The sequence below is a fragment of the Hyperoodon ampullatus genome, assembly GCF_949752795.1.
Source record: "Hyperoodon ampullatus genome assembly, chromosome: 5".
Lineage (NCBI taxonomy): Eukaryota > Metazoa > Chordata > Mammalia > Artiodactyla > Ziphiidae > Hyperoodon > Hyperoodon ampullatus.
Genome location: NC_136918.1, coordinates 28,512,699 through 28,522,931, shown reverse-complemented (window position 1 = coordinate 28,522,931; position 10,233 = coordinate 28,512,699).

Genomic DNA, 10,233 nt, shown 5'->3' with positions numbered 1-10,233 from the left:
TTTCTCCCTCTAATACCAGAAAGAAGTCAGCTAGGAACAGCCTGTGGTGCTTTCTGAGGGGATTTCCTGCACCTGCACGTACTCTGACCAACTCTTTGATGGTAGAATGAAAAGAACATGAGCAAGCAGAAGCCACTCAGTAAGTACAAGCCACTCAGTAAGTACAAGAGATTTGGTGGATGTACTTTGAAAAACTTGAACTGTTCTCATATTTTTGTTCCATCTACTCATCAACCTCTTTTTTTTTAATCTCAGAATTGTATTCACTTCACGTCTTACCTAGCTCCACTATAGAGAGATGATTTTTATGTCCTTCCTTGAAAGTAGAGTGTCTTGCTGGGTGGCTGTCATTTATCCTCTCATCATATAAAACTTGTTCCTCTCAGACCCCTTCTTCTCTGGAAAGTAGCTGTTCTGAGGATGGTGTTTGCATTTCAACCTGGTGATACTAAATCAAGGTGGCACAGAGACTAAATTGCAGTCTTTTCAAAAAACATTACCATTTTTGAAGCTTGGGTTTCCTCTGATTACATAAAAAAAGAGACTCTAGGTATAAGATGCTGGGAAACCCTGTGTCTTCCCTCCAATCACCCCTTGATTTCCTGCCTCTTTACTGAATAACCAAGTGAGTATACTGCAGAAGCTTTCTTACCTGGTCTCTATGGCCTCTGTCTCCTTGGCAACTAAACTTTTCAGAGATTACAGGGAAAATGTTTCCTTCAGCACTGGAGCTGTTTTAATGCTTTCAAATGTCAGAAGAAGAGATTCTACAGTCCCATGGGTGCTGGTGTGAATGGGGCAAGAGACAATATTTTAAAACTTGTTTAGTCAATTCTTCACTAGGCAGCAACCTTCAAAATGTGTGCAAATTATAAAAATGAAAAATAATGTAAGTAAATTGTGGAAGAGGTTTGGAAGTTAAGCAGAGAGAAACTCCTCTATTTGGCTGCCCCCAGAGCACTGGATATGGGACGTCCTGCTTTCCTGTAACTACACATTTTCAAGGCAATAGAGATTTGCTTTCACAGCTGCTGGGGGTACAAAAGGCAAAGGGAGTCGGGTCGCCAAAACACTCAGACTGACTTTCATCTTGAGTGCTAAGGAAACACAGCTTTTAACATTTCCCTGTTACTTATATGATCTTTCTCATGAGTCCCCACCTACCAAATATCAGTTTTGGGGGGTTATCGTTAACTAATCCCTAATCCGGACATTTTCGTTAAGCAACCTGGTCTAACGGAGATGGTGTGTTTTCAAACTCTTCTCCGGTCCTCAGAAACCAAACCATGTTACCCCGAACAGAACAGGTGGTTGTGGGACAGGGACTTACTACCTTCTCATGGTGGTGAGGAACTACATTCTCAGGACTTTGTTTGGTCATCTTATGCTTTTTCTGGGATAATGACCTCTGAGGTGTAGCTGGTTCCATCCTGCTGGTATCTACTGCTGAAGGCTGCTCCTGGTAGGCTTTGGGTTTTTTTCTCTGTATTGGCACAGCCTGAGCACAGTGGTCTCCTCATGCTGATTTGGTAGCATGTGAGCACCCTTGGTGCTATGGATACTCCTGAGAGACAGCAACAGCTCCTGTACTTCAGGCTCAGACCTCCTTGGTAGACCTCACTTGTACATGCCTCGGCCCTTTTCTCTTGCCATGGTGACTCAGCCAGACCCTAAACTGCTTAGTGCCTCCACTAAAAATGAGTTTTTTCATTATTATTTTTTAGTCTCAGGCTGGGTCCCATGCAAGCAGGCCCATGTCTGTCACCTTAACTTCGTAGTTCAACATCGGCAGACAAACAATCTTATCATCAACAACATCCGAGCACCACGACTGATGTTTATTAGGCCCTCAGTATTTGTCTGCTGAAAGACTGAATGAATGGATGAATGAATGGCTCTACTGAGTTCTTAAGGAATAGAAGTCTTTAGCCCAACTACATTTATCCTTAAATATTTTTCAAGTGTATGCTCCAATTCATTCTTATTTAAGAAAGGAGTTGATAAGTACCAAGTCATTTAGGTAAATTTGTCACAGAAAAAAATTCAAAAGGCAGAAAGTGTTCTAGAAGTAACTTGTTAAGACACACCAGTGAGATTTTCTATTACCTTGCCAGGAAAATAATGGCCCATCATCAATACAAGTAATTGCTAAAGCACATTGATAAGAAAGGCATCTTAATTGAAGATTCTATTGGAAACATATGTGGACCAATCTAATTTGTAGGCCACAGGGCAAAAATAACCTTCCTATCTAATATGTTTCTTATTTTTATGAGCATTTATTGTTTGGAGCAACACTGTCTAATTGGACCAAGCACAGGGGAAAAGAGCATTAATGCTCTTTGCTCTGTGCTTGATACACACTTTGAATGGGAATGTGACTGCAGAGAAGAGAGTGTGTTAATGCCTCCATGGAACTTGACTTCTAGGACATCATAGACAGATAGGGAGCAGCCCTAGCTGAGTCCACTGGGGGTAGATATGGCTGCTGTTAATCTATTTGCACTGGGGTGTTGGTGCCAACTCAGATTCCCCTTGTTACTCAAACTTCTTGTCAGACTGAGTCATTCTTTCTCAGTCACCGAATCCCACAAGAAAGTGGAAAGTACTAAGTGTCCATCAACAGATGAATGGATGAAGAAATTGTGGTGTACGTATACTACTGAAATACTACTCAGCCATAGAAAAGAAGGGAATCCTGCCTTTTGCAACAACGGGGATGGAACTTGAGGGCATTATACAAGATGAAATAATCCAGACAGAGAAAGACAAACATTGTATGGACTCACCTATATGTGTAGTCTTAAAAAGCCAAAATCATACAAACAGGCAATAGAATGGTGGTTGCCAGAGGTGGAGGGATGGGGGAAATGGGAAGATGTTGGTTAAAGGATACAAACTCCCACCTATAAGTTGAATAAACTCTGGGGATCTAATGTACAGCATGCTGACTATAAGTAACAATACTCTATTATAAACTTGAAAGTTAAGAGAGTAGATTTTAAATGTTATCACCACACACACACAAAATGGTAATTATGTGAGAGAATGGAGGTGTTAACTAACCTTATTGGGTATTCATTTTGCAACATATAGGTGTATCAAATCATCACATGGTACACCTTAAACTTACATATGTTGTATGTCAATAAAATCTCAATACAGCTCGAAAGAAACTTATATGACTGGTGAAAAAAAGTGAAAAGTATAGCTTTAAATACAAGATATGAAAGAAAAAACATTAAAAAGAAAACTGAAATTGCCAATAGAAGTATTGTAATAACATCCAAATCCCAAACAATGTACAACAACTTCTTTCTGATTGCAACAAAAGATGAAACCTTAAAATAAAAATGTCTGGGTATAAAATGCTCTAAATTTTGGCTCAAATCAATTTGTCCATAGATTAAGATTTTCTGATTCTTTATGAAGTTTACATTATTGAAGTGGAGAAAAAAGACTTCTTAATTTCAAAACTATGATTGGTTGCATAGAATAGTTGCTGGATGTTCAATAATTAGTCTCTAACTCAATGTATTCTTAGGGGGTTTCCATGAGACAGGACAGTAGATACTGTGTGGTTTGTCTTTTTATATTGGTTATTGATAGATAAAAGAAGATCTCATCTATACTATTGTTTTCACCATATTTGTAACATTGCACAAAAAACATGTTGCTGTTAAACGATTTGATAAACCATTGGCTTCTACTGATATATATATACAACTCTTGCCTATGGTATTTTCCAACAGCACCAGAATCAGACCAATGGGCATCTTATTAAAAAATATCTTTAGCAAAGTAATTCAAGCTGTCTGCGGTATAACATTTGTATATCAGCACTGACACAGGATTCTTTCCAGCCATTTGCTTTTATTAATGCAGATTTATTTATTAAGAGCATATTTTTACTTTATTTGTTTGAATGCTTTTTAAATTTTTATTTTTAAAATATATTTCATGAATACCCATCTATGAATGCTCACAGTTATGAACATAAAAGAGTTGAGTTCTCTCAGCCATTACTCGTTGGTTTTTCTCTCAGGGTTTTTCCCATTTGGCTGAATTTTTCCTGTCCTTGTCTTCTTCTGTTTTTTGCCACCTTTGTTGACATATGGAAAAATCTTTATTTAGTTTTTTGCTGGCTTGTTTTAGCTCAGCTGGCCTGGAGGGCAGGACTAGAGTGGCAAACTGGGATTAGCAGAGTTAATAGCTGTGCTTTTTCATGAGCACATGGTCTTTGGACCAAGTCTTGAAAACTTAGGAGGGTAGAAGTCAGAGACCCACATAGTCTAAGCAAGTGGCCTTCCAAACAAAGACTTTTTGAGCCCCCTGTCTCACATGAGAATTTTGAGATGGTAGCTCTGACCACACCATGGCATCACAAGTGGAGAGGGGGTTGAGACCAAGTTTTCACTGACAGGCCCTGGCAGGTGATTCCTCTAGCAATAGTTAATTAAGATACACGTTATTTGTGGCTACCTTTTTTTTTTTTTTTTTTTTTAGATGTTGGGGGTAGGAGTTTATTAATTAATTTCTTCATTTTTGCTGTGTTGGGTCTTCGTTTCTGTGCGAGGGCTTTCTCTAGTTGTGGCAAGTGGGGGTCACTCTTCATCGCGGTGCGTGGGCCTCTCACTATCGCGGTCTCTCTTGTTGCAGAGCACAAGCTCCAGACGCGCAGGCTCAGTAGTTGTGGCTCACGGGCCTAGTTGCTCTGCGGCATGTGGGATCCTCCCAGACCAGGACTCGAACCCGTGTCCCCTGCATTAGCAGGCAGACTCTCAACCACTGCGCCACCAGGGAAGCCCCTGTGGCCACCTTTAACACTATCTATCATGAGATATTCTCATGTCAAATTCCTTTTGACTTTTTCTGATAACCGTTTAATTATTTACTAGACTAGAGATGTTCTAGGGCTTAGAAGGGTGGGGGCAGGAAAGCTGACATATCTGAACAAGTGAGTAATTTATAATGGAACTAAAATATTCATAAAATGACAACTCAGATACTTCAATTAACACCATCCATTCTATTTCTGTTCCAGATAGTAAATTGAAGCCTCTAAATAACGTTTGTTTTACAATGGATGGTGCATTTCTGAACAGAGCAGATACATTTGAAGTCACTACCTTGTGCTTAGTTGATCTCTTTAGATCTGGGATAGAAAGCAGACTCTTTCAATATACATCTACTATGAATAGTAGACACGGGAACTCTGTTTAGCGAATTCACTTTGTAAGTGAATGATTCTTCAGTTTTCCCAAGAGGACAGGTCACTTATTTAACTTGGTTACCTGACAACATTTTGCATTGGTTTGTCATGCAGGGAGGGCTCAGTTACACAGTATTGGATAAATCAAAATCCTTGGTTCATTATACATTCTTATATTTGGTCTTTGTATGGCTCAGTTTGATTTAGTTATGCAGTTGGTTAATTACTTATTTAAAGTATGTAAGCAGTACTTGCACAAGCTTCAAACAAAACAAAGTGAAACCTTGATAATAACCTGCATCTAACTATGTACCCTTCTCATGATTCAGAAGTCAGAATAGATAAGTGACTTGCACAAGGTCACATATTGGGTAAGGGTAGAGATGGATTTCAAATAAAACTTTGAACTTCCTAACCATTAACTCTTAGAAAAAGATCAGTATGTCAGTGATGTTTCTTAAGCCCCCCAAAAGACAGTAAAGGAAAGGAGAAAGAAAGAAAGAAAGAAAGAAAGAAAGAAAGAAAGAAAGAAAGAAAGAAAGAAAGAAAGAAAAAGAAAAAGAAAAAGAAAGAAAGGAAGGAAGGAAGGAGGCTTCATGGAAGAGATGACACTTTATCTCATTGTCAGCAGATGAATTATTTATTATACAACAGCTAAAAATGAAAAACATTGAGGAATATTCTGTGAGTACTGTGTAATTTTTGCAGACATGTAGCCTTACTTATTTGTAAAGGCAATACATATGATATAGGAAAAGGCAATAATATATAAACCTGAACATTTATAAAGCCATATGTACCTATATACTGATTACATTTCCTGAGCACTCTTAAACCATTAATCTAATATGCCTCATTTGTGCAAGCTAAACTTTCCATCATTATGTGCCGCATATGATTTAAAAAATTATTACCACTTGTCCCCTTTTACATGTCTATCCAAGCAACACCATCTCCCTCAATATAATCACCTTGGAATACTTGGCATTTATTCCAACAATTGCTGCCAATTTCTTGAACTGTTTTTGGAGCTTCGTTTAATTGTATTTTCACTTGTTGCCATCTTAAGAGGGGCCTAATAAAACCAATATCATTATTTTAATGTTCCATCTCCCCACACCATTCCATGCAGAATAGCAACATTTATTATTACTTCAGTCAGGATTTTGAGCTGCAAGCAACAGAAACTCTTACTGATGTAAGCAGAAAAAGAATTTCTTGGTAGAAAATTGGGTAGCTCATAGAATTTCTGAGACTATTAGAGAAATAAGTTTTTCAGATAGGCAGATACAAAGGGCATCCATGCAGTCAGAAGTGCAGCCCCAATAATTCCTGTGACCCAGTTTTGTGAAAGCACGACTGAGTGAGGGCTGTCACAGCTTCCACCGCTGACATCATCAGCGATGGACCCTGGCTGCTGCCACTGGCACTATGTATGTGGCTGCCACTGCCACTGTGGCCAGAAATAATTCCCCTCTTTCTTGCTCTGCCAGTTCCAGATTCAGAATCCTGCTGAGGTCCATCTGATTGATTTAAACTTCACCATGGTCCTATGATTTTCAAGAAAGCTGAGAAAAGGAATGTCTGGCTTCCTCATCTTCTTTAGTATTCAGAGACTTCTCTTCCCATATGGCAGAGATAGAGAGAAGCTCACAAATACTTGTGTTCTCTATCCACAGTGTAGAGTTTTTTCTGATCATTTCCTGGACAGAGTCTGTATTTCCCAGGCCAACTTGCATTTAGATGAATGGAGTAGAAATGGAAATGACAGTATCACTTCTGGCTGATGTGGTTAAGGATTGGTGTGCCTTTTTCGCTTTCTCTTTCCCCTTCTGTAGGACTTTGTATTGAAGACTATGGGGTCCCAAATTGGAAGAAACCTAGAATTTTGAATACAAAGTTGAAGGCCAGCTGAATTTCAGCCTTGGGCTTTTGTGTGAATGAGAAGTCAGCTTTTGAGATCTGTGGAGTTTATCTATTGCAGGTACAGTTATTATTAATTTTTTCTATGCTTCATACTCCATCCTTATTGTATTATTTATTGGACTGGCTTTTGATATAGTGATACCTCTAGGATTGTTGAAGGTATGACTGAATGCACCCCTTGAGTAGGAAGAGAATCAGTTTATCTTAAGGATAAACTAAGGATGGGGACTTTCAAGAATGTACACAGCATCTATTGGAACTAGGCAAAAAGTTTCTAACCTTTTCCTGATGTGATGCACAGAGTGAGTGGTTCAGGCTAGAATCGTGCATTCCCTTGGTTGTGTCCTATACTGTCTTTAATCCCAAGCCTTAGATGCAATTGTGCCTAGACATAATTCTTACAGTGACTTTGAATCTGCTCTAATATATATGAATTTAAAAAACAAACCAACCTCACATTTCCATTCTCTAAGTGGCATTAATAGCAAATTACTTACAACACACCCTACAATCATACAGCCCATCACTAAGTCAGGACTCCCAGATTAGCACTTTTCTACCAAGCTTGGACTTGAACAGAAAGCTACTGGGGGAAAAAGATAGGGTTCTCTTAGTTGTAGGAAAAGAAACTTCATACTCTTTTGCATAAATTCAGCCTATAAAAAGCTCTACCCTCCAACACACAGATATTTTTCTCTAACACCCTGAACAAAACCTTCTTCCATCAAATCTTTGGAAGCTTTCCGTGACATCACACTCTTTCATAAATCTCTCTCTGTTTTCAGTTTGGCCGTATAATATGCTTATAAATGTGACATGGAGAAGCCATGTCAAGCTCCCCCAGTGACTCCAGGCCAAGCATTTTTTCCCAAAAGAATAATCTTATCTACACAGGATGGTCCAGCCTGCAGAGAATTTTCCTTCTGAGTTTTATATTCTAATATCATTTGGTCCACTTAATGTTTCTTGTTGGCAGGGGAAATGAGATTTTTCTGAGTTAATTCTAATTAAACCCACGAGCTGCATTTTACACACTCTTGAAAGTATAAGAGAACACATTCCGGGGGCACGTTCCCCTGGTGTCATCTTCCAGGTAAGTAACTGTGTTGGGAAAGATTGGCCATGGGACTGGGAGGTATTAGTGCCCTGACAGAATAGTCTCCAGAGTAAGTAGACTCATCTGACAGACAATGATGGCATTTTAAGAATCATCAGAAGCTGACAGTATGTATCTTACATGGTATCTTATAAATGGGGGCTGAATTGTATTCTATTAAGTCAAGGATGGGATCACGTGGTGGACAGACAGGGAATCCGGCTTTTGGTTCTTGAACTCTACACCTCCCCAAACTCCTGAAAACATTAAAAAAAACACAACACTTTGTTTATATTTGGTCCTAAGCTTCTTGTAAAAGCAACTCCTCAATTTCTCAGAGCTCTGTTACCCAAGCTGCTTTAGATTTTACAACGGCCGCCCCAGGCATTAGGGGACAGAGAACATACTGGGAACAGTTTTCTTTTCTGTGGAGGTAGTTTAAGTCCTCCAGGGCTGAGTCACTGCACTCAAAGGTAAATTTATTAGTTGACAAACTAGGTTTATTGTGGAGGATCAAGATTAAGTGATCCTCCAAGTTATAGGCTTCTCTTTTAGAAAATTCATAAGAAATGAGAAGAGAAAAATCCCATGCCAGTGGCAAGTACCCAGGTTGGGACCTCCAAGATCCACTGCTTTGGCACTTACACATTTTTCTTGCTGTCACATACATCTTCATCTTCTTGCCAGAGCTGTTACCCTCTCTTCAAATTCTTGACAGGCTAGGATAAGGGACACTGAGTCATCAAGGGACATAGAAGAATGGAGAAAGAAGAAAGAAGCAGGGCCAAATTTTTACCAGCTCTGGGAATCATGACTCCTCCCTTAATGGTGTTTTTTTTCAGTTTTATTGAGGTACAATTGACAAATAAAATTGTAACATTCATAAAACGTACAAGGATATAATTCGATATATGTATACCTTGCGAAAGGATTCTCCTCATCAAGTTAACTAGCACATCCATCACCTCACATATTTACATTTTTTCTCTTGATAAGAACACTTAAGTTCCACTCTCCTACTAAATTTCAGTTATACAATACAGTGTAATCAACTATAGGGACCATGTTATACATTAGATCCTCAGATGTTGTTCACCTTCTAAGTTAAAGCTCATACTCTTTTACCAACCCCTTCCTATTTCCCCCACATCCAGCCCCTGGCAAACTCCTTTCTACTCATTCTATTCTCTGTTTCATTGAGTCCCATCATTTTTAAAAAATTTGTTCTTTTTTTTAGATTCCACATATAAGTGATATCATGCAGCATTTGATTTTCTCTGTCCAGCTTATTTCACGTAGCATAATTCTCTCCATATGTGTATGTAACATTTTCTTTATCCATTCTTCTGTCAACAGACGCTTAAGTTGTTTCCATTCCTTGGCTGTTGTGAATAATGCTGCAGGAAACATGGGAATACATATCCCTTCAAGATAGCAAGATAGTGATTTTTGTTTCCTCTGAATATATATATATATATATATATATATATATATATATATATATATATATATATTACCAGAAGTGGGATTTCTAAATCATAAGTTAGTTCGGTTTTTAATCGTTTGAGGAACCTCCTTATTGTTTCCATAGTGGCTACATCAGTTTACATTCCCACCAACAGTGCAAGAGGGTTCCCTTTTCTCCACACCCTCTCTAGCATTTGTTCTCTTGTCTTTTTGGTAATATATACCCTAATATGTGTGTGTATTTGCTCCTCTTTTTGTCTTGACATCACATGCTGTACAGGTACCACCATTAAAGCATTTTCATAGTGATAAATAAATAAATAAATAAATACCCTAATAGCTCTGAGATGATAACTCATGGTGGTTTTGATTTTCATTTCCCTGATGATTAGTGGCGTTGACCACATTTTCATGTACTTATTGGCCACTTTGTATATCTTCTTTGGAAAAATATCTATTCAGGTCCTTTGCCCATTTTAAAATTGATTTTTTTTTTTGCTATTGAATTGAATGAGTTCCTTGTATATTTTGG